Below are 20,965 nucleotides of genomic sequence, written 5' to 3'. Positions count from 1 at the left end.
AATGTGTGTACGTATCTATTTATTATTTTGCTCTAACAAGACTTAATCTATATTTAATTAAATCAATTACATTTTATTTTACATTTTATTTTTCCATTTCTGCATCTAAACGCCTAAAAACTATTGTATACTATTGTTAGCAATTTCTTTATCGTCCAATTTATCCGGTGTACACGCTTTTATTTTCATAATAAACTTGTTTGTTAGATTATACACAGTTATAGTGGTCTATAATAAATATTGACAGGTTTTATTCAAGCTGTTTAGAATGATTGCCTTAGGCTAATTTTTTAAAATGTAAATCCAAAAAAAAAAATAAAAAAAATAAATAAAAAACATTGGAAAACAATAACTTGTACTTTTTTATACATTTTGTATAGTTTCATAGTTTATGCATTATAGTTATAAAAACAAACAAATTTAGCCACTCACATATAAATCTTAGGCCTTATCCTTTTCTGACAGTTTTAGGGATTTTTAAAAATCCTAAAAAACCTTATTTGTGCTGCAAATAATAATTTCAAACTAATTTGATACTGACCTCTGACATCCTGTGACATGATATTTATTTGAATTTACATAATCTCATGGATGTAACAGTAAATCTGTTCAGCTCACAGATCAAGACTAAGCTGTAATGCAAGCAGAACTTTCACAAATGCTTGTAGGTCAATAAAATCATTACAAAACACTTAAAAATCATTTAAGGGATTTGATAACACTGTAAAATAATGTCTAATTTGTTAACATTAGCAAATGCATTGATAACACTTTATAATAACTGCACTCATTAGTAAATAGTCAGTTCATGCTTTATAAAGCCTTGTCCCAATATTAATAGTCAGTAGTAAGCAGTTTATAAATACAGCTATAAATAGCTTGTTCTTGGTTTATAAGCACATTTATTAAAAAGGAGAATAAAGGGTCAGTTATCTTCCTATGAAAAAAAAAATAAAAAAAATAAACAAACAACACAGATTGATACAGAACTCAGAAATGTTATTGTGGATTTATGATAAACTCAGCCTGTAAATGAATTCATACTCCTCCAAGAAGACACAAGTAGTTCACACCAAACTTTTTTAACATGAAGCCAATATACTGAAGATGTTAAATTTCGAATGGGTTTAGGATACCTTAAATGGTGTGGCCATAGCGATTTATTAAAGTAACATAAAAAAAAATACAATAGTTATTTTACTATATCTTTAAAATTTTTAATTCCAACTCTTCATAATTTTTTATATACGTAGAAGTCATCATTTGAAGGAAGCACAGTAAGTTTCATAGCTTTATCATTTTCAAGAGCCAGCATAAAATTAAAACTATCATAACATATAAATCAAGCTTGCAATTCTTAGTACCAATAATGGCCACCAGATGGAGCTATAGGATTACTTTTAAATAATTATTGTAGAAACAAGTATGATTTAAATCATTTATAGATATCTTTCAAAGAAAAATAATATGAATTTTATGTATTTTACTGATAAAATGACCCTCACTTAATTAGAATAACAAGCTGAAGTATTGTGAACTGTATATTAAGAATAATTCTTTATAGGCTTTATGGACAAATACGTTTTGAGTGACTCTTGAAGGATCAGCACCACATCCTCTTTTACCACTGTTTAAAGAATGTATCTAACAGTACAGGTGCGGATGAATTTTGAATGGCTTGAATGGTCTTGTCGTGGTGATTTTTTGAAATAACAATAAAAAAGTAACCGGTAAATGTCTTTACTTTTTTTAAGTGCAGCTTCTAAACACTTCAAAAAAATGTACACATAGAAGACAAGTCATTCTGAGGAAATATGCATGGTTTCATGACTATACAACACTATATGGATGATTGAAAATTAAAAAACTATCATACATCTGATGTCACTCTGTCCCTCTGTCACGGTGGGTAATGTGTCTGTGTGTGTGTGTGTGTGTGTGTGTGTGTGTTAAGTGAATTAGGTGTGAAACTATCAGGGAGCATTTAGTCTCCAGCGCCAACATTTTACAGAACTGCCACTTTCCTGGAGTCTCAGAATTACAATGTGTCAGGTTCTGAGAAATCAAAGATTCCAAAAAATGATTTAATTAGAATACCATGAAGTATTGTGAAATACTATATATTAAGACTTTATATATAGGCTTTATGAACAGATTAGAGTGACTTGTGAAGGACCAGCACCACCTCCTCTTGTCCGATGGTTTGAGGAATACATTTTCCTGAATCCGGGATTAAGATTTAAGGAGCTCATTTTTATTCCACCTCCTTTCCTGAAAGTCTGTCTTGCAGAATTGACTAAAAATTAATCTTCACATTAATTCCTAATTATTTTGCAATTATTGTTCAGTTCTTCTTGACCTGTTTTTTTTTCTTCTTCTTTTCTGACCTCATGACCCAGTCAGCATTTTTGTACAATGGTCAAGTCTTAACTTATCCATTTCTGTATTGCATTTGTGTTTGATATTTCTCATGAGTATTTCATAATTTTCGACTTTGAGTTAAAACAGTTTGAGTTAAAACTCTTTTTTAGCGCATTTCATCTGTAAAAGAAAACATGCCTAATAATTCTGCACATGAATATAAGGAGTTTTTCTCTTCCAGCTTTCCTGGACTATTGTATAGCACTCATAAATGATTAAATAAAAAATAATGGTAGTTATTAAGATTGATATGGTTTGGAATTGGTAAAATGTGCTTGGAAAAAAATCACAATAAAACAATGTTTTAATGTTTAAGTTTGGAATATTAACTGACATGAATGAATGCTATATAAATATTGTTCATGTTAACATAATGTTTATAAATGAAATCTTATTGTAAAGTGTTACTAAATATATATGTATATATATATATATATATATATATATATATATATATATATATATATATATATATATATATATATATATATACAGTATTGTTCAAAATAATAGCAGTACAATGTGACTAACCAGAATAATCAAGGTTTTTAGTATATTTTTTATTGCTACGTGGCAAACAAGTTACCAGTAGGTTCAGTAGATTGTCAGAAAACAAACAAGACCCAGCATTCATGATATGCACGCTCTTAAGGCTGTGCAATTGGGCAGTTAGTTGAAAGGGGTGTGTTCAAAAAAATTGCATTGTCTACCTTTGACTGTACAAACTCAAAACTATTTTGTACAAATATTTTTTTTTTTCTGGGATTTAGCAATCCTGTGAATCACTAAACTAATATTTAGTTGTATGACCACAGTTTTTTAAAACTGCTTGACATCTGTGTGGCATGGAGTCAACCAACTTGTGGCACCTCTCAGCTGTTATTCCACTCCATGATTCTTTAACAACATTCCACAATTCATTCACATTTCTTGGTTTTGCTTCAGAAACAGCATTTTTGATATCACCCCACAAGTTCTCAATTGGATTAAGGTCTGGAGATTGGGCTGGCCACTCCATAACATTAATTTTGTTGGTTTGGAACCAAGACTTTGCCCGTTTACTAGTGTGTTTTGGGTCATTGTCTTGTTGAAACAACCATTTCAAGGGCATGTCCTCTTCAGCATAGGGCAACATGACCTCTTCAAGTATTTTAACATATGCAAACTGATCCATGATCCCTGGTATGCGATAAATAGGCCCAACACCATAGTAGGAGAAACATGCCCATATCATGATGCTTGCACCTCCATGCTTCACTGTCTTCACTGTGTACTGTGGCTTGAATTCAGAGTTTGGGGGTCGTCTCACAAACTGCCTGTGGCCCTTGGACCCAAAAAGAACAATTTTACTCTCATCAGTCCACAAAATGTTCCTCCATTTCTCTTTAGGCCAGTTGATGTGTTCTTTGGCAAATTGTAACCTCTTCTGCACATGCCTTTTTTTTAACAGAGGGACTTTGCGGGGGATTCTTGAAAATAGATTAGCTTCACACAGACGTCTTCTAACTGTCACAGTACTTACAGGTAACTCCAGACTGTCTTTGATCATCCTGGAGGTGATCATTGGCTGAGCCTTTGCCATTCTGGTTATTCTTCTATCCATTTTGATGGTTGTCTTCCGTTTTCTTCCACGTCTCTCTGGTTTTGCTCTCCATTTTAAGGCATTGGAGATCATTTTAGCTGAACATTTTTTTGCACCTCTTTATAGGTTTTCCCCTCTCTAATCAACTTTTTAATCAAAGTACGCTGTTCTTCTGAACAATGTCTTGAACGACCCATTTTCCTCAGCTTTCAAATGCATGTTCAACAAGTGTTGGCTTCATCCTTAAATAGGGGCCACCTGATTCACACCTGTTTCTTCACAAAATTGATGACCTCAGTGATTGAATGCCACACTGCTATTTTTTTTTAACACACCCCTTTCAACTAATTCAACTAATTGCCCAATTGCACAGCCTTAAGAGCGTGCATATCATGAATGCTGGGTCTCATTTGTTTTCTGAGAATCTACTGAACCTACTGGTAACTTGTTTGCCACGTAGCAATAAAAAAAATATACGAAAAACCTTGATTATTCTGGTTAGTCACATTGTACTGCTATTATTTTGAACAATACTGTATATATATATATATATATATATATTGTTCTGTGAATGTGATTTTAAAGTCTAGATGATTCGGATTAACCCTTTAACTGCCATATCCTTTAAAACCTCACTGCCAGAGGGATATTGTGAATGCATGTGCCCACTGGGCACAGTTTACCTGATGCCACCGGGGTGGCGATGGCATTGGTGGCTTGAGCCCGCCATCGCTGCTTGCAGCTATATTTATTATTATTATTATTATTATTATTATTTTTTTCCAACGTCTCGGGGGCTTTTGGGGCCCTTAACATGCTTAAAAAGTCTTGAAAATTGGCACACAGATTGGAACCTGCGGCCATTAGGGCCGGGCAGAGACTGATACACGGGCGTGGCACAGGGGCTCTACAGCGCCCCCTGGAATATGGAGGGCCATATATCATACATTCTTGCTCGTAGACGTATGAAACTCGGTACACATATAAATCTCATCAATCCAAACAACTTTTGTATTGCATATCATGGGCTCCGCCCAACAGGAAGTTGGCTATTTAGGGTTTAGTATTCAAATTTTTCGTCAAAGTTGTGGGGGCTTTTGGGGTCCTTAACATACTCAAAAACTCTTGAAAATTTGCGCACACTTTGGAATCTGTGGCCTTTAGGAGCCTGCAGAGGCTGGGACCCGGGCGTGGCACAGGGGCTCTACGGCGCCCCCTGGAACACAGTCAGAAATGTTGATGTATAGCTCACACATACTTGCACATATTCATATGAAACTCAGTACACATATAGATCTCATCGTGCCGAACAACTTTCATATTGCATGTCATAGGCTCCACCCAACAGGAAGTCAGCTATTTAGAGTTATGTAAAAAGCGCATGCTCTGGAATTTGAAATACTTGTCATAGGTTTTTTTCTCGATTGCCGCCAAACTCGGTCAACATGATCTCAAGACACTGGGGATGAAAAATTGCCAGGGGATTTTTGATATCTCGAACGGTTTGCTCGTGGCGAGGCGTTGAAATTATGGCGAGAAATTAGAAACAGGAAGTGTCTAATACCATCCACATACATTTCCTGATTTTAATCAAACTTCATCAGATTATTCGTTGTATGATGTCGATCGCATATATGTGACTATTAGGAGTCAAAGTTATAGCGCCACCAACTGGCAGAAGGAAGTGTGTCATTTTCAAAATGATTTGAATTCAGCATCTTATTATTACTCGATTTGCTTCAAACTTCATCAGAATAATGTTAAAACACAGCTGATATAAATCTGCAAGGGGGATATTGATATCTAAAAAATTGTTGCCGTGGCAACATGTCAAACTGGAATACTTCTCAGGTGATTTTGAGGCAAATAACATACTTAGAATTTCACAAAACTCTGAACACACATCAGTATTTCTGATAGGAACTTAAATTGTGAATGGATTTTGGATAGCTTGAATGGTTTTGCCGTGGTGATTTTTTTAAATGACCTTACAAAGGGAATCATTATTGTATTTTTAAATTGCAGCTTCCAAACACGTCAAATAATTTTTTCATACAGATGAAAAAGTCATTCTGAGGAAATATGCATAGTTTCACGACTTTACAACACTGTATGGATAACAGAAAATTAAAAAAAACTGTCAGACATCTCATCTCACTTTGTCCCTCTGTTTGAGTGTGTGTGCTTCAGACTTCCATTGTCTGAGAGAAATAGCGCCCCTACAGGTGCAATTCCCGGACTTTTACTTTCACTTTTAAATCGGTTAAAAATACAAACAAATACTTAGATTTAATTCACACTGACAAGCTAAACCAACATATCTGATTACTACCGGTTCAGGGCTCATGGATAAATTATTTCTGGCCAGAGATACGTGAGAAATAGGAGAGATGAATCACCGCTGTGATCACGAGCGTCTGGAGTAAAGAGCTCAGAGAAAACGAATTTATTCCTGTTTTAAAGCTTTTAAAAATAAATTATTACAGCGATATCACACAATCACCCAATTAGAACACACCAAGAGCTAAATTAAGATGTTTTTGAACTGTTTGTGTGAAAATGAAATATTTGCAGCTGCCTATCTGAAATCACGCCTCCGATCAGCGCGTACAGTGTCCAGCTCAAAACAAACGAATTTATTCTTGTTTAAGAGCTTTTTTAAATAAAATATTACCACAAATGCACACAATAAACCCATTGTAACACAACAAGAGCTAAATGCAGGTGTTTGTGACCTGTTTAAGTGTGCAAGACTATTTGAAAGCGCGACTGGCAGAATAACATATCTCTCGAGCTGCAGGATTCTGGCTTTCGTCGTACGAACGAACACATCACGGACAAGATTATTTCAAAACACATAATAGCTTGGCGACTATAAACGAAAACAGCCACGTGAACATAAACTGGATCTACTGGATTTGAATATTAAAGTGACCACATTTACCACTTGCTTCTGTCTTCAATTTTAATCTATATAAAAAAGGAAACTCATTCGACTTGGCTGCTTTTTTAATGTGTGCGTATTTATTTATTTATCTTTTTATACATTTTGTATAATTTCATAGTTTGTGTATTACAATTATAAAAACAAAAATAAAATTAGCCACTCACATAGAAATAGCTTAGGCCTTAACCTTTTTCTGACAGTTTTAGGGATTTTTTAAAAACCTAAAAAAACCTTATTTGTGCTGCAAATAATAATTTCAAACTCATTTGATACTGACCTATGACATCCTGTGACATTATATTTATTTTAATTTACATAATCTCATGGATGTAACAGTAAATCTGTTCAGCTCACAGATCAATACTAAGCTGTAATGCAAGCAGAACTTTCACAAATGCTTATGAGTCATTTAAGGATTTGATAACACTGTAAAATAATGTCTAATTTGTTAACATTAGCAAATTCATTGATAACACTTTATAATAACTGCACTCATTATTAAATAGTCAGTTCATGCTTTATAAAGCCTTGTCCCAATATTAATAGTCAGTAGTAAGCAGTTTATAAATACAGCTATAAATAGCTTGTCCTTGGTTTATAAGCACATTTATTAAAAATGAGAGTAAGTTATCTTCCTATGAAAAATAAAAGATAAAAATAAACAAACAACAACACAGATTGATACAGAACTCAGAAATTTTATTGTGGATTTATGATAAAGCCTGCAAATGAATTCATACTCCTACTCATACTACTCCATACTCCTTTTTCAACATGATGCCAATATACTGAGATGTTAAATTGTGAATGGGTTTAGGATAGCTTAAATGGTGTTGCCATAGAGATTTATTAAAGTAACATAAAAAAATACAATAGTTATTTTACTATATCTTTACAATTTTTCATTCTAAATCTTCATAATTTTTTATATAAGTAGAAGTCCTCATTTGAAGGAAGCACAGTAAGTTTCATAGCTTTATCACTTTCAAGAGCCAGCATAAAATTTAAACTATCATAACTTATAAATCAAGCTTGCAATTCTTAGTACCTATAATGGCCACCAGAGGGAGCTATAGGATTACTTTTAAATAATTATTGTAGAAACGAGTATGATTTAAATCATTTATAGAAATCTTTCAAAAAAAAAAATGAATTGTATATATTTTACTGATAAAATGACCCTCACTTAATTAGAATAACAAGCTGAAGTATTTTGAACTGTATATTAAGAATAATTCTTTATAGGCTTTATGGACAGATACGTTTTGAGTGACTCTTGAAGGATCAGCACCACATCCTCTTTTACCACTGTTTAAAGAATTAATCTTACAGAATAGGTGTGAATGAATTTTGGATAGCTTGAATGGTTTTGCCGTGATGTTTTTTGAAATAATAGTAAAAAAGGAACCAGTAAATGTCTTTTTATTTTTTTAAAGTGCAGCTTCTAAACACTTTAAAAAAAAAAATGTACACATAGAAGACCAGTCATTCTGAGGCATATTTCCTCAGAATGACTGGTCTCATGACCATAGTTTCATGACTATACAACACTATATGGATGATAGAAAATTAAAAAAAAACTATCATACATCTGATGTCACTCAGTCCCACTGTCACTGTGGGTAATGTGTGTGTGTGTGTGTGTTAAGTGAATTAGGTGTGAAACTATCAGGGTGCATTTAGTCTCCAGCGCCAACATTTTACAGAACTGCCACTTTCCTGGAGTCTCCAGAATTACTCGGTGTCGGACTCTGAGAGACTTAAGATTCCAAAAAATGATTTAATTAGAATACCATGAAGTATTGTGAAATACTATATATTAAGTCTTTATATATAGGCTTTATGAACAGATTAGAGTGATTCGTGAAGGACCAGCACCACCTCCTCTTGTTCGATGGTTTGAGGAATATATCTTCCAGAATCCAGGATTAAGATTTAGGAGCTCATTTTTATTCCACCTCCTTTCCTGAAAAGTCTGTCTTGCAGAATTGACTAAAAATTAATCTTCACATTAATTACTAATTATTTTGCAATTCTTTTTGTCAGTTCTTCTTGACCTGCTTTTTTCTTCTTCTTTTCTGACCTCATGACCCAGTCAGTATTTTTTGTACAATGGTCAAGTCTTAACTTATCCATTTCTGTATTGCATTTGTGTTTGATATTTCTCATGGGTATTTCATAATTTTCGACCTTACAGTTTGAGTTAAAAGTCTATTTTAGCGCATTTCATCTGTAAAAGAAAACATGCCTAATAATTCTGCACACATGAATATAAGGAGTTTTTCTCTTCCAGCTTTCCTGGACTATTGTATAGCACTCATAAATGATTAAATAAAAAATAATGGTAGTTATTAAGATTTATATGGTTTGGAATTGGTAAAATGTACTTGGAAAAAAATCACAATAAAACAATGTTTTCATGTTTAAGTTTGGAATATTAACTGACATGAATGAATGCTATATAAATATTGTTCATGTTAACATAATGTTTATAAATGAAATCTTATTGTACAGTGTTACTAATATATATATTGTTCTGTGAATGTGATTTTAAAGTCTAGATGATTCGGATTAACCCTTTAACTGCCGTATCCTTTAAAACCTCACTGCCAGAGGGATATTGTGAATGCATGTGCCCGCTGGGCACAGTTTACCTGATGCCACCGGGGTGGCGATGGCATTGGTGGCTTGAGCCCGCCATCGCTGCTTGCAGCTATATTTATTATTATTATTTTTTTTTTCTAACGTTACGGGGGCTTTTGGGGTCCTTAACATGCTCGAAAACTCTTGAAAATTGGCACACAGATTGGAACCTGCGGCCATTAGGGTCGGGCAGAGACTGATACACGGGCGTGGCACAGGGGCTCTACAGCGCCCCCTGGAATACTGAGGGCCATATATCATACATACTTGCACGTAGACACATGAAACTCGGTACACATGTAGATCTCATTAAACCAAACAACTTTCGTACTGCATGTCATAGGCTCCGCCCAACAGGAAGTTGGCTATTTAGGGTTTATTATTCATATTTTTGGTCAAAGTTGTGGGGGCTTTTGGGGTCCCTAACATACTCAAAAACTCTTGAAAATTTGCGCACACTTTGGAATCTGTGCCCTTTAGGAGCCTGCAGAGGCTGGGACCCGGGCGTGGCACAGGGGCTCTACGGCGCCCCCTGGAACACAGTCATAAATGTTGATGTATAACTCACACATACTTGCACATATTCATATGAAACTCAGTACACATATAGATCTCATTGTGCCGAACAATTTTCGTATTGCATGTCATTGGGCTCCGCCCAACAGGAAGTCAGCTATTTAGAGTTATGTAAAAAGCGCATGCTCTGGAATTTGATATACTTGTCATAGGTTTTTTACTCGTTTACCACCAAACTCGGTCAACATGATCTCAAGACATTGGGGATGAAAAATTGCCAGGGGATTTTTGATATCTCGAACGGTTTGCTCGTAGCGAGGCGTTGAATTTATGGCGAGAATTGAGAAACAGGAAGTGTCTAATACCATCCACATACATTTCCTGATTTCAATCAAACTTCATCAGATTATTCATTGTATGATGTCGATCACATATATGTGACTATTAGGAGTCAAAGTTATAGCGCCACCAACTGGCAGCAGGAAGTGTGTCATTTTCAAAATGCTTTGAATTCAGCATCTTATTTTTACTCGATTTGCTTCAAACTTCATCAGAATAATGTTAAAACACAGCCGATATGAATCTGCTGGGGGAAATTGGATATCTAAAAATATTGTTGCCGTGGCAACATGTCAAACTGGAATACTTCTCAGGTGATTTTGAGGCATATAACATGCTTAGAATTTCATCAAACTCAGAACACATATCAGTATTTATGATAACTAGACACTGGCAAAAGTTCATAAGAGGGCGTGGAAGAGGCACTCTATAGCGCCACCTTTTGTCAAAAGTGGGGGGGTTAGTTTTAGCTACAGACACCAAACTCGGTAAAAAAATTGTTCTTATCAAGACGGACAACTTTCTAATTCACAGTCATCAGCTACGATCAACAGGAAGTCAGCTATTTTTATTTGAATGTGGATTTTTTTTTACATTTAGTTGTGAATTAATGCATACTGCTCAGAGGAGAGTAACACTATACACACCAAACTTTGTCTACATGATGCCAAAACATTTTAAACAACTTAAATTGCCAATGGATTTTGGATAGCTTGAACGGTTTTGTCGTGGTGATTTTTTTTAATGACAGTAAAACTGGAATTATTAATTTTCCTGCATTTTGAAATTCCAAACACTTCAAAACCTTTTTTCATACAGACAAAAAGTCATTCTGAGTAAATATGGATAGTTTCACGACTTTACAACACTGTATGGATAATAGAAAATTAAAAAACTGTCAGACATCTCATATCACTCTGTCCCTCTGTTTGAGTATATGTGCTTCAGACTTCCATTGTCTGAGAGAAATTGCGCCCCTACAGGTGCAATTACCGGAGATTTAGTTTCTCTTTTAAATCGGTTAAAATACAAATAAATACTTGGATTTAATTCACACTGACAAGCTAAACCAACATATATGATTATTACCGGGTCAGGGCTCATTAATAATTGATGTGTGTGTGGTCAGTGATACGTGTGAAACACGAGAGATGAATCACCGCTCTGAGCATGAGCATCTGGAATGATGAGCTCAGAAAAAACGAGTTTATTCTTGTTTTATAGCTATTAAAAATAAAGTATTGCAGCGATATCACACAATTCACCAATTAGAACACACCAAGAGCTAAATTCAGATGTTTTTGAACTGTTTGTGTGAAAATGAAATATTTGCGGCTGCCTATCTGAAATCACGCCTCCGATCAGCGCGTACAGTGTCGAGCTAAAAAAAAAAACGAATTTATTCTTGTTTAAGAGCTTTTTTAAATAAAATATTACCACAAATGCACACAATAAACCCATTGTAACACTACAAGAGCTAAATGCAGGTGTTTGTGACCCGTTTAAGTGTGCAAGACTATTTGAAAGCGCGACTGGCAGAATAACATATATCTCTCGAGCTGCAGGATTCTGCCTTTCGTCGTACGAACGAACACATAACGGACAAGATTATGGCGAATATAAACGAAAACAGCCACGTGAACATAAACTGTTGAGAAATAAATCTGAAGTGGATCTACTGGATTTTAATATTAAGTGACCGCATATACCAGCTGCTTCTGTCTTCAATTTTAATCTATATAAAAAATGTAATTCATTCATCTTGGCTGCGTTTTTAATGTGTGTACGTATTTATTTATTTATTATTTTGATCTAACAAGAATTAATCTATATTTAATTAAATCAATTACATTTTATTTTACATTTGATTTGTCCATTTCTGCATCTAAACGCCTACAAACATAAAACATGCTCTATTATACTATTGTTAGCAATTTCTTTATCGTCCAATTTATCTGGTGTACACACTTTTATTTTCATAATAAACTTGTTTGTTAGATTATACACAGTTACAGTGGTCTATAATAAATATTAACAGGTTTTATTCAAGCTGTTTAGAATGATTGCCGTAGGCTAAAAAACATTGGAAAACAATAACTGTTGTACTTTTTTATATATTTTGTATAATTTCATAGTTTATGCATTATAGATATAAAAACAAATAAATTTAGCCACTCACATAGAAATCTTAGGCCTTATCCTTTTCTTACAGTTTTAGGAATTTTTAAAAATCGTAAAAAACCTTATTTGTGCTGCAAATAATAATTTCAAACTCAAAAAGTAAATAGTCAGTTCATGCTTTATAAAGCCTTGTCCCAATATTAATAGTCAGTAGTAAGCATATATACAGCTATAAATAGCTTGTTTTTGGTTTATAAGCACATTTATTAAAAAGGAGAGTAAAGGATCAGTTATCTTCCTATGAAAAATAAAAAAATAAAAATAAACAAACAACAACACAGATTGATACAGAACTCAGAAATGTTATTGTGGATTTATGATAAAATCAGCCTGTAAATGAATTCATACTCCTCCAAGAAGACACAAGTAGTTCACACCAAACTTTTTTTTTAACATGAAGCCAATATACTGAAGATGTTAAATTGCGAATGGGTTTAGGACACCTTAAATGGTGTGGCCATAGCGATTTATTAAAGTAACATAAAAAAATACAATAGTTATTTTACTATATCTTTAAATTTTTTCATTCCAAACTCTTCATAATTTTTTATATACGTAGAAGTCATCATTTGAAGGAACCACAGTCAGTTTCAAAGCTTTATCATTTTCAAGAGCCAGAAAAAAATTAAAACTATCATAACTTATAAATGAAGCTTGCAATTCTTAGTACCAATAATGGCCACCAGATGGAGCTATAGGATTACTTTTAAATAATTATTGTAGAAACAAGTATGATTTAAATAATTTATAGAAATCTTTCAAAGAAAAATAATATGAATTTTATGTATTTTACTGATAAAATGACCCTCACTTAATTAGAATAACAAGCTGAAGTATTGTGAACTGTATATTAAGAATAATTCTTTATAGGCTTTATGGACAGATACGTTTTGAGTGACTCTTGAAGGTTCAGCACCACATCCTCTTTTACCACTGTTTAAAGAATTTATCTTACAGAACAGGTGCGAATGAATTTTGGATAGCTTGAATGGTTTTGTCGTGGTGATTTTTTGAAATAACAGTAAAAAAGTAACCAGTAAATGTCTTTTATTTTTTAAAAGTGCAGCTTCTAAACACTTCAAAAAAATTTACACATAGAAGACAAGTCATTCTGAGGAAATATGCATAGTTTCATGACTATACAACACTATATGGATGATAGAAAATTAAAAAACTATCATACATCTGATGTCACTCTGTCCCTCTGTCACTGTGGGTAATGTGTGTGTGTGTGTGTGTGTGTGTGTTAAGTGAATTAGGTGTGAAACTATCAGGGAACATTTAGTCTCCAGTGCCAACATTTTACAGAACTGCCACTTTCCTGGAGTCTCAGAATTACAATGTGTCAGGTTCTGAGAGATCTAAGATTCAAAAAATGATTTAATTAGAATACCATGAAGTATTGTGAAATACTATATATTAAGACTTTATATATAGGCTTCATGAACAGATTAGACTGACTCGTGAAGGACCAGCACCACCTCCTCTTGTCTGATGGTTTGAGGAATATATCTTCCAGAATCCGGGATTAAGATTTAGGAGCTCATTTTTATTCCACCTCCTTTCCTGAAAGTCTGTCTTGCAGAATTGACTAAAAATTAATCTTCACATTAATTCCTAATTATTTTGCAATTCTTTTTGTCAGTTCTTCTTGACCTGTTTTTTTCTTCTTCTTTTCTGACCTCATGACCCAGTCAGCATTTTTTGTATAATGGTCAAGTCTTAACTTATCCATTTCTGTATTGCATTTGTGTTTGATATTTCTCATGGGTATTTCATAATTTTCGACTTTACAGTTTGAGTTAAAACTCTTTTTTAGCGCATTCCATCTGTAAAAGAAAACATGCCTAATAATTCTACACACATGAATATAAAGTGTTTTTCTCTTCCAGCTTTCCTGGACTATTGTATAGCACTCATAAATGATTAAATAAAAATAATGGTAGTTATTAAGATTGATATGGTTTGGAATTGGTAAAATGTTCTTGGAAAAAAAATCACAATAAAACAATGTTTTAATGTTTAAGTTTGGAATATTAACTGACATGAATGAATGCTATATAAATATTGTTCATGTTAACATAATGTTTATAAATGGAATCTTATTGTAAAGTGTTACTAAAGTTATAAATATATATATATATATATATATATATATATATATATATATATATATATATATATATATATATATATATATATATATATATATATTGTTCTGTGAATGTAATTTTAAAGTCTAGATGATTCGGATTAACCCTTTAACTGCCATATCCTTTAAAACCTCACTGCCAGAGGGATATTAGGAAAACCAATAATGGCCACCAGATGGAGCTATAGGATTACTTTTAAATAATTATTGTAGAAACAAGTATGATTTAAATCATTTATAGAAATCTTTCAAAGAAAAATAATATGAATTTTATGTATTTTACTGATAAAATTACCCTCACTTAATTAGAATAACAAGCTGAAGTATTGTGAACTGTATATTAAGAATAATTCTTTATAGGCTTTATGGACAGATACGTTTTGAGTGACTCTTGAAGGTTCAGCACCACATCCTCTTTTACCACTGTTTAAAGAATTTATCTTACAGAACAGGTGCGAATGAATTTTGGATAGCTTGAATAGTTTTGTCGTGGTGATTTTTTGAAATAACAGTAAAAAAGTAACCAGTAAATGTCTTTTATTTTTTTAAAGTGCAGCTTCTAAACACTTCAAAAAAATTTACACATAGAAGACAAGTCATTCTGAGGAAATATGCATAGTTTCATGACTATACAACACTATATGGATGATAGAAAATTAAAAAACTATTATACATCTGATGTCACTCTGTCCCTCTGTCACTGTGGTTAATGTGTGTGTGTGTGTGTGTTTGTGTGTGTGTTAAGTGAATTAGGTGTGAAACTATCAGGGAGCATTTAGTCTCCAGTGCCAACATTTTACAGAACTGCCACTTTCCTGGAGTCTCAGAATTACAATGTGTCAGGTTCTGAGAGATCTAAGATTCAAAAAAAAAATTTAATTAGAATACCATGAAGTATTGTGAAATACTATATATTAAGACTTTATATATAGGCTTCATGAACAGATTAGAGTGACTCGTGAAGGACCAGCACCACCTCCTCTTGTCTGATGGTTTGAGGAATATATCTTCCAGAATCCGGGATTAAGATTTAGGAGCTCATTTTTATTCCACCTCCTTTCCTGAAAGTCTGTCTTGCAGAATTGACTAAAAATTAATCTTCACATTAATTCCTAATTATTTTGCAATTCTTTTTGTCAGTTCTTCTTGACCTGTTTTTTTCTTCTTCTTTTCTGACCTCATGACCCAGTCAGCATTTTTTGTATAATGGTCAAGTCTTAACTTATCCATTTCTGTATTGCATTTGTGTTTGATATTTCTCATGGGTATTTCATAATTTTCGACTTTACAGTTTGAGTTAAAACTCTTTTTTAGCGCATTCCATCTGTAAAAGAAAACATGCCTAATAATTCTACACACATGAATATAAAGTGTTTTTCTCTTCCAGCTTTCCTGGACTATTGTATAGCACTCATAAATGATTAAATAAAAATAATGGTAGTTATTAAGATTGATATGGTTTGGAATTGGTAAAATGTTCTTGGAAAAAAATCACAATAAAACAATGTTTTAATGTTTAAGTTTGGAATATTAACTGACATGAATGAATGCTATATAAATATTGTTCATGTTAACATAATGTTTATAAATGGAATCTTATTGTAAAGTGTTACTAAAGTTATAAATATATATATATATATATATATATATATATATATATATATATATTGTTCTGTGAATGTAATTTTAAAGTCTAGATGATTCGGATTAACCCTTTAACTGCCATATCCTTTAAAACCTCACTGCCAGAGGGATATTAGGAATGCATGTGCCCGCTGGGCACACTTTATCTGATGCCACCGGGGGTGGCGATGGCATTGGTGGCTTGAGCCCGCCATCGCTGCTTGCAGCTATATTTTATTTTTAATTTCTTCAGGTTTGGCCTCCATATTTTTGGGGCGCCTGACACACCTGCGCTTTTCTTTGTTTTTCAGACCTATTCTAGCAGTCAGCATCAAGTCCCATATATTATTATAAACAGGAGAACTTAAAGTTTAAGTCTAACTAATTTAAACTCCCAACTTTCCTTATGTTTTCTCTAAGAATTAATGAAATGACAGAATTTTAAGAAAAACACAAGCAACAGTTGGCAACAGATAATACACAATATCTACATAATATAAATGATCGATCCGCTGGCTGTAATCTGCATCATAACTCTTTAATAAGATTGCCCCCGACATGGAAGAGCGACAGCTTGAAGAAGCAATCGACATTGCACACAAAATTGGCCGAAAGGATGACAACAGGAAAAGACACACATTCGTCTTATTTGTTCAGAGACATGTCAAGGAGGAGATATGGCGATGCTTCAAGGATTCCCCGGTGTGCAAGGAGAAGGGCATTCATCTCGCTGAGATGTTAAGAGAGTCAAGAAAGCAACTTGTGTATTGTTGTTTCTTTTACTTTGTTTTATATATTTAGCTTTTACGCTTTCTTGAGAAATGTTTAATAGTTCAATTTCACTTGCTTCGGTAAATGTGAGGATTTGATCGAAAGAAAGGCTTTGTTTTTATTTTGTAAAGGGTGAAAACCACAGGTGCTTTTGTGCAAATACTATATTAATAGATGTAAATATTTATAGGTTAAACCACACTTCAGCAGATGGAAGAATGAACTGAAGATATTTGCAAAGTCTCTTCATTACATGATGTACAGGAACGCCCAGAAACTCTTATAAGCTTTGAACTTGTTTTTGTTGTTAAAATAAGACCCTCATCCTTCTTTTTCTTTTCCTGTTTTATTATGCTTTATCTTACTTACATTTAATCATTTAGCAGACGCTTTTATCCAAAGTGACTTACAAATGTGAACAATAAAAGCAATCAGATCAACAAGAGAACAACAACAGTATACAAGTGCCATGACAAGTCTCAGTAAGTCTAGCACATAACAATTAGCTAGGTGGTTTTTTTTTTTCTCCAAGAATAGAATAGAATAAAAAAAGTAAATGCTAGTATTAATTTGTCAAGTGCTGGCAAAAAAGATGTGTCTTTAGATGTTTTTTGAAAATGAATAAAGCTGTTAGAACTGAGATGGGCACAGTCCAGGAAAAGGTCCATAAGAGTGATTTTGAACCTCTTTTGGGATGGCACCTCCAGGAGCCGTTCACTTGCAGAACGCAAGCTTCTGGATAAGTTTGCATAAGTTTGACCTAGTGAGTTTAGGTATATTACACAATGCAAAGCCATGAGGAGAGGAGTAACGTGAGCTTTTTTTTGGCTCACTGAAGACAACTTCCACTCCTGCATTGTGGATTAATTGAAGTGGCTTGAGAATACTTGTAGGAAGGCTCACCAGAAGAGCATTACAATAGTCCAGTCTGGAGAGAACAAGAGCTTGGACAAGAAGTTGCATGGCTAATTCTGACAGGAAGAGTCTAACCTTCCTAATCAGAATCAGAATCAGAATGAGCTTTATTGCCAGGTATGTTTACACATACGAGGAATTTGTTTTCGTGACAGAAGCTCCACAGTACAACAGAATGACAGCGACAGAACATAAAACACATAATAAAAGAATAAAAAATACAAATAAGTAGATAGTGAATGACAGTATACAAATGACAATTGTAGGCAGGTATATTACAAAATGCAGTTATGTATGTACATATATATTATGTGCAAAATTTAATTGTATACTAAGTATGTCTGTTAGATAAATAAAGTGTATGTGTATATAAATATAAAGTGTAGTGTGTTCGCCGTTATAATCAGCTGTTCATAAGATGGATTGCCTGATGGAAGAAACTGTTCCTGTGTCTGGTCGTTCTTGTGCTCAGTGCTCTGTAGCGTCGACCAGATGGCAACAGTTCAAAGAGGGAGTGTGCTGGATGTGAGGGGTCCAAAGTGATTTTGACAGCCCTTTTTCTCACTCTGGATAAGTACAGTTCTTGAATAGAAGGGAGGGTTGTACCGATGATTCGCTCAGCAGTCCGGACTACCCTCTGTAGTCTTCTGAGGTCAGATTTAGAAGCTGAGCTGAACCAGACAGTTACTGAAGTGAAGTAATGTTGTATACAGCAAATCTGCAGGACCGGCTCATTGTAGTAATATGGTTAACTGATGATTGATCACAACTCCTAGGTTTCTCTCTGTCCTGGAAGGTTGATGAACCCAGCTGTATAGAGTAGTTGTGATGGAACAATGGGTTAGCTCGAACCATAAGCAGTTCTGTCTTAGTAAGTTTGAGCTGAAGGTGAAGGTGATGGTCATTCATCCAGCTGGAAATGTCACTCAGAATCGCTGCAATGCGACCAGCTACCATCAAATCATCTGGTTGGAATGAGAAGTAGAGTTGAGTGTCATCAGCTTAACAGTGATAAGAAAAGCCATGCTTCTAAATGATAGACCCTAATGACGTCATGTAGATGGAGAAGAGAAGTGGTTCAAGCACTGAGCCTTGAGAAACCCCAGTAGCAAGTAGTTGTGACTTAGAAATCTCACCCCTCCAAGACACCCTTAAGGATCTACCTGAGAAGTAGGATTTAAACCACAGGAGTGCAGTTCCAGAGATGCTCATCTTGTGAATCTGGTGGTTAATGGTGTCAAAAGCAGCAGAGAGATCCAGCAAGATGAGTACTGAGGATTTGGAAGCTGCTCTTGCCAGTCGCAGGGCTTCAGTAACCGAGAGCACGGCAGTCTCTGTTTAGTGGCCGCTTTTGAAGCCAGATTGGTTGCTGTCCAGGAGATTGTTCTGTACAAGAAACATAAGTCCCTTTCACACTGCATGTCTGACCCGGCATATTGCCGGAACACTGCCGGGTCGCCTTCTGTGTGAAAGCAACCACGTCCGGGGATTGATTCTGGCATTGAACCCGGGTCGGGGACCTAGTAACATTGCCGGGTTCAACCTGGGACTAGTGCTGTGTGAACAAAAGCCAGATCTAATGCCGTGTCGAAGTGATGACGCGCGTTATCACGCAACTCTTTTGCCGGCTGTTTTGAAGGAAGATCAATGTTCGCGACGAAAAAATATGTGCAAACTCTAATGAAGCAGAGATCAGTTTGTTCCGCGCTGACGGCGAGATCGTTCACTTGCTTCAGTGAAAGTATAACTTGCCTAACGTTTTTGACTCATACATTACACGTCACGCCATGATGTCACGTGTCGTTGCGGGATCTTTAGGGGTTTTGTGTGAAAGCACGCACATATCCCGTGTAATCACTGGCAGTGTGAAAGAGCAAAATCTAGCGACCCGGGAACAATTGCCGGAACACTTTACCCGTGTATTTGCCGGAATGGCAGTGTGAAAGGGGCTATAGAGAGTTGGTTGAACACAACTCGCTCAAGTGTCTTTGAAATGAATGGAAGAAGGGATACTGGTCTGTAGTTTTCTAGAAGTGCTTGATTTAGAGATGGTTTCTTAAGCAGTGGGCCTACCCGAGCCTGCTTAAATGCTGAGGGAAATGTAACAGAGTGAAGAGAGGTGCTGATAATGTGAGTAAGTGAAGGTATGACTGAAGAAGAAATGGGCAGAAGGAGGTGAGTGGGGATAGGTTCAAGTGGACAAGTAGTAGGATGATTGGAGAGGATAAGTTTGGAGATGTCCATCTCTGAGAGTGGAGAGAAGGAGGAGAGAGAGTGTGTCGTTATAAAGTTATCATCAGTCTGCGGTGTGGAGAATTTGTCACTGATGGTTCTTGTCTTATTTGTAAAGAAAACTGCAAAGTCATCAGCTGTAAGAGTCGATGAAAGGGGAGGGGGAGGAGGACAAGGAAGAAAAGAGAAAGTTTTGAAAAGTGTGCGAGAGTCAGAACAGTTGTAAATTTTGTTGTGGTAGTATGACGTTTTAGCAGTGAAGGCAATTGCAGAGAATAAAGAGAGGAGTGACTGACACACTGAGGTCAGTAGAGTTTCATGATTTGTGGCATTTCCTCTCCACAGCCCTGAGTTTAAAGTGATGTTCACGGAGAACATCGGACAGCCAGGTGGCAGATGGGTTGGTGCGTGCTGGTCTGGATGACAGTGGGCAAAAGTTGTCCAAGCAAAGGCAGAGAGTGTGAATAGCAGAGACGAGCAGAGTGTTGAAGTCAGCAGCCTGTGGTTTTTCTAGGTGGATGTTGAAGTCACCGAGCAGTACCAGAAGAGTACCATCCTCAGGAAAGTTTGATAGTAACACATCCAACTCCAGTAATCCTTATGGTGTGATTATTGTTATTTTTGTTTTGTTTTCCTGTTTGTT

At 34.9% G+C, this 20,965-nt stretch overlaps 1 protein-coding gene across 10 annotated transcripts in view; it reads right to left on the bottom strand.

The window, feature by feature from the left end:
* The window catches only part of phf5a (PHD finger protein 5A), a 35,564-nt gene that overhangs the window by 4,893 nt on the left and 9,706 nt on the right, over positions 1-20,965 (bottom strand). The window lies entirely within an intron of this gene.

This window comes from Carassius gibelio, chromosome B12, assembly GCF_023724105.1.
Source record: "Carassius gibelio isolate Cgi1373 ecotype wild population from Czech Republic chromosome B12, carGib1.2-hapl.c, whole genome shotgun sequence".
NCBI classification, from domain to species: Eukaryota; Metazoa; Chordata; class Actinopteri; order Cypriniformes; family Cyprinidae; genus Carassius; species Carassius gibelio.
Note: the sequence above shows the minus strand (reverse complement) of the source record. Positions and strands in the feature narration are given on the sequence as shown.